Below are 6,000 nucleotides of genomic sequence, written 5' to 3'. Positions count from 1 at the left end.
ACGTAGCGGAAGAAGATGGACTTTCCATCAGTTTACCAGGTAAATAATGGCGGAGTTTAACGCCGGGCCAGGCGGGGATTCATTTGTATAAATGTAAGTATTAAATTATTCCGTTATGATTGTGATGTATACTGCAACCTGCTAATCTATCCCTGACGACAGTTATGGATCTGACCATTTGTCAGACTCGGTGGTTAGCACCGTAGGTTAGCACACTGTTAGCAGTTTTTATCCGCTGTAGTGGACGTATACAGGTTATATGTGTTATAAATGATGAATGTTACAGGTTCTGTATGTTCATTCATCCTTGTTGAACTTACAGATGAAGCATTGTGGTGTTTATAACGTAAACTATTAATACCGATATAGCGCCAGTTTTTAGAGAGCGGTCCGTTACTATGGTTACCACTGATGCCATAAATCTGCATCGTATGGTCAGATCTGAACTGCTGAGACTGAACGAGAAAATATGGATATAAAATAAACATAGTAGTGAATTTAGTTGGGATGATTATTAGAATGCAAAGTGTGAGGTGTGTAACTTTCTTCTGCATGGCTCCACCTCGTCTGTCCCTGATTGAAAATCGATCAATTGTGTGTGTGTGTGTGTGTGTGTGTGTGTTAGTTTAGTTTACGTTGTAGTTGGTGTCATGTAATATTTACTGAATGTTTTGTGTGTTTTGTGTATGGTAATGAATTAATCATTACAAATATTTAATTATATTTGAAAAATGTAAAGAGAAGTTTGTTGTAAATCTTCATTATATAGAGACACACAATTTGTTTCCCTTTCGCCAAATTATTTATTGTTTAGATATAAATGCAATCATGATCTGGGGAGTAACACATCATTGCCATCCTCTGCCTCTCATCAGCCTCACAGACGGTTCCTGGAGATGCTGCTGGTTCTCCTGCTGGTTGTTCCCCAGCTGCCCTCCTGACATCTTCATCATCATCTGGCTCCAGAAGGTCACCGCTGCTCATGCAGATGTTGTGGAGGACAGTGGATGTACTTCACCTCCTTCCAGAGGCTTTAGGAAGACGGACTTCCACCTGGTCTTTAGGATCCTGAAAGACCTCTCCACACTCACCTGGCTTCTGACAGACAGCAGTTGAGCGAGCTTCCAGGTGGATTCAGACAGGCTGCCTGAGGAGCGTCATGAGGAAGATGGACTGCTACAAGCAGGGGGAGATTCAATAAAGGATTCTATAAAATGTTTCAATAACAACTTTGCTGCATCCCTGTGTCTGAGCATCTTCTTTACAGCATTACATTCCCTACATTATCATTTATAATCCGTTTCCTGTTGCTAAATGTGCACAGCATCAGAGTAAACACCAGTTAAAACAGATGTGTTAAGGACATTTTTTCCAATGAAAATGTCTTTGCATATTTAAAAGCTGTTTTATTAGTGTTTTGATTTGCACTTTATTATACTAATAAGCATGTGGGAGACATGCAAAGACACATTACAGTCTCATGTTGCTTTGTATAGTTAACAACTGAGATAGATCACTCTAATGTAGGCCATAATATATGATGATATGATACATGAAGTTAAGTTTGCTGGATTTGTTCATTTATTTTTTACAACTTCCTAAAAAGGATTTAGTGGGACGAGCTGTCCCTGAAACGATAAGCCAATAATGAAGCGAGACTGGCAATAGGTACACACTCTGGGCACGCATGCAGGCAGGTCATACGCGTTACAAGTAAATAAATAAACCTACCAACTCATGTTCAGCCAATCGGAGGAGGATCCTTCATCACCTTTAATGCAATGTAGTTTCATGAGAGAAGCAAATTCATTCTGGTAATTTAGCGCTTTGTTTTACTTTTGGCGGCAGAATAATTGTGGTCAAATGCGAGTTCGTCACTACCGGTTAGTGCACCACGTGCAGTGTTCCATTTGAGACAACACATACCCATCATACTGCGCACTACAGAAAAAAGGGCGTAGTGCGCACTATGCACTGCATTCCAGTGCACTAATGAATTGAGACACAGCCCTAGTGAAGACCTTTGAACCAGCTAAAAAAGTTTGACTTGATAACAGGTTTCAGATATATATGGAAGCGTAGAGCTGTCATCCTCATAAAAAAAAAAGTTTGGGCCTTATTACGTTATAACGTGATAAGTTTATTGTAAAAACGTGAAACATATCATGTTATAACGTGATATATTTTATTGTAAAAACGTATAACCACTTGAATGCTGGGGGGATTACATCTCTCAGCTGGCCCGGGAGCGCCTTGGGACCCCCGCAGAGTTGGCAATGTGACTGGGGAGGGGGGCTTCCCTGGTTACTGCTGCGATCAGAACCCCGATAAGCGGTAGAGGAGGGATGGATAGATGGCACTTGGATGCACCTAAGATGATGTTTGCATACATAGTGATTCTCGCGCCGCTCAAGTTTCAATTAGAAATGATGCCACATCATGGGGATTGGACTCATTTTTCCTTCTGTACAGACCCATGCCTTTTAAAACTGTCCCTAATACGCATATTTATTATAATGGATCGAAAGTGTTCCAAAGCACCATAATTTTTCAATGTCTCAACCCAAGTATGAAGAAAAACTCTATCAAGTCCTGTAAATGAGCCATTTGTGATCTCCTACCCACCCTGCACACAATTTCCTCATCTAAAGTCGAAAATTACCAAGTTCACGTTGTCAGATACATAATATGTTTCACGTTTTTACAATAAACTTATCACGTTATAACGTGATATGTTTCACGTTTTTACATTAAACTTATCACGTTATAACGTGATATGTTTCACGTTTTTACATTAAACTTATCACGCTATAACGTGATAAGGCCCAAACTTTTTTTTGAGGATGACAGCTCTACACGTCCGTAGATATAACTATAAATTTAAAGTCACAGTAAAAATTTGTTTGGTTGTGAAATCATTGTAAGCAACCACTTAAATCTGCTTATATGGTCTTTCAAAAAATCTGTATTCTGAAGTTACAACATTATCTTATTTTCACATCAATACTGGTGTTTCATTTTGCACTGTACAAATCATGCATATTTAGCCCCCGTTTAGACTGCAATGTGTAGTCTGTGCAGCACACAGCTTGAGGTAATTAAACAACAGCACCAATCAATTACTGCATAAACCTCATAATATTCAACCACTGACCATTACAAAGCTCTATGGTAAATGCTGGATGAGAACCTGACCCTTGTACACCACTATACACTTGCATCACTGATAAAGCAGTCTGCAGCTCATAATACAAAAAAGTAAACCAAATGCTGAGTTGAATTTCTGTTCTGTCCAATCACATGACAGAATTGAAAAATTGACAAAAACCTAAATAACTGAAAAAGTTTAAATGTGAAAAAAACAAACACATCTCCTGAATTAGGTTAATAATTTAATATTTGAATGGATAAAGTGCCAAAATGACAAAATGGAAGCACTGGGTTGACTTGATGTTACAAGGTTAAGTCCACTTTAAAAACTAAAAAAAACATTGCAAAAACTCTGAACCGAAACTAACTATGCTAATTTATATAGTAACAAACAGACCCTGCTGGCTGAAGAACACAGCTGGGAGCAATAACCTAACTTGACACATTGTGAATGAAAACAGGTTCAATAAAAGTAAAGTTCCACCATGAATTTATGTAAAACTTGTTGGATTTAAGAAGCACAAGCCAGATTTACATTGAGAAACAGCTCTATGTGTACAGGACTGTTGTAAAATTCTGCCAAACCAGTAATAAAAATGGAAGTTGTCAGTATTTATATGGCTGCCATGTACCGGCTACTGGAAACCGGTGTAGAGCTCTGAACCCTGTTGAAGCAATTTCCAGCTCATTATGCAAAAACTGACCAATAGCTGAGCTGCATTTTTTCAGTGTCCAATCCACATTTGTTTTGAAGGGCTTTCAGCCAATCACAAGCCTTAATATGTTTTTACAAAATGCTAAATATCTCAAAATCTACAAAGGTTTGCCATGACAAAAGTCATATCTTCATTCTCATGAATGTACCAAATAGTATAATATTTGCAAGGCTGAAGTGGGCACGAATGGGATTATTGAATTCACACTGCTTAAGTTGCTCCTAAAACGCTTCAAATAAAACCCTTATCTTTCCTGCAATTTTTTGAAACTCTAGTCCTCCCACACCTTTTGCCTCACTTCAACCATTCAAATGTCAAACTGTTTAGCACAGTGAGATATCTTCTATGACTTTTGGTCTTTGAAAAATGTAAAAATTTTCAAGTTGTCAGGTTTTTGTCAAATTTGCAAATCATTTCCTGTGATTGGACAAATCAGAAAATGCAGCTCAATGATTGGTCCATTTTGAGCACCGGTACACAAGAAGGCATTGGTTTACAAGGGATGGGGATGTACCAGATGTGGCACATAGACTACTGCATACTGTTCCACCAAAGTACTTAGATTTCACTGCAAGCATTGCAGTTAAAGTGTGGATTGTCCGCACATATAACAATATGCAATGCCTGTTTTTAAGAGTTGTATGACTAAAACAATATGTTGATTCAAGTTAAAAATAAATTAATTCTGGGCAGTTGGAGTTACATAATACTAATTTTATTGTTAAATTGCTTCAAATGGAACAAAGTTATTTTTTCTGCAGTGTTTGAAACACTACACCTTTAATTTCATTTTAACCATTCAAGCATCAAACGCTTCAGCGAGTTCAGGAGATATGTGCTATGACTTTTGGTCTTTGTAACATTTGAACTTTTCCAAGTTCTTCAAGTTTTTGTCAATTTTTAAAATCTGTTCCTGTGATTGCACAAAACAGAAAATGCAGCTCAGAAATTGGTCCATTTTCTACACACAGGTACGTATTGGTATACATCGGACGGGTTCAAATCTAGTCTTGAACATTGTACACTGTAATGGTCTGCCAGTTTTGCACACAGAGTGCTGTGGACTGGTCTGATTAAGTTAGTTCAAGATAAAAAAAAAAATAAAAATACTGTAGAAATGACAGTTAAATATTACAGTTTTGTTGTTAAAGTACTTCAAATGAAAGAACATTGCTCACGTTGAACAATAAAGTCATTAACTGATTACACAAGCAGTTATAATTGGTTGTTCTGCAATGATTTTCTGCAATGATTGATGTAGTTTAACTACTAACTTTAGAATTTTAGTTGTATTTACAATTTATTTAAAATAATCTTTGGTGTCTTGACAGCAGTTCAACCTTTCACATCTTTTTTGCCAATTCTGCTGATTACACGCCGGTGGCAAAGGCGATACCATACCAACGGCAAAAAATATTAGCGCTCCTGCCAGCTAATACAGAACAACTGTAGTGGCATAGTGGTAAAATTAATTGCTTCTCATTCAGAAGGTCATGAGTTCAAATCCAAGTGCTGGATTTTCATAACTCATATCAGATGGCTGTACTTCTTGTCCTTTTGCTGATCTATGTCTAATATATCTTGTGTGCTACTTTACACATTTAAATCTTAAGCTCTTTTGCCGATTACACATTGCAGGAATTGTAAAAAAAAAAAAAAAAACAAAAAACAAAAAACCATTCCCATTCAAATGATAAAAATTGTAAAAAAAAACAAAAAACAAAAAAAAAAAAAAACCCATTCCCGTTCAAATGAAAAAAAAATGTTGATGATTCTGCCAAAGCCCAGTGGGGAGCTGTGCTGGTGTAGTGGTTAAAGAAATGGGCTCTTGTTCAGACGTTTGTGGATTTGATTCCTGGTGCATTACCATAATAAATTAAGTTGAGTAGTTGTGCTGCTTCTCCAAATGGTTATGCAACTGCACATCAATCATTCAGCATAGAAGGGCATTCACATTTGCTCTTCTTCAAGAAGAGTACTTTTCTAGTTTATAGTGTGGTCACTAATAGTTCTTTCGTTTATTGTCTGTACAGATTTGTCCCATTATGGGTTTTGGGGAGCTGGAGCCGATCACAGCAGTCTTTGAACGAGAGTCACTAATAGTTGGGCAAGTTAAATTAGGGTCCTGTCATTC

Source organism: Telmatherina bonti (assembly GCF_933228915.1).
Source record: "Telmatherina bonti genome assembly, chromosome: 2".
Classification (NCBI taxonomy): Eukaryota; Metazoa; Chordata; class Actinopteri; order Atheriniformes; family Telmatherinidae; genus Telmatherina; species Telmatherina bonti.
This window is presented reverse-complemented; position numbering follows the sequence as displayed.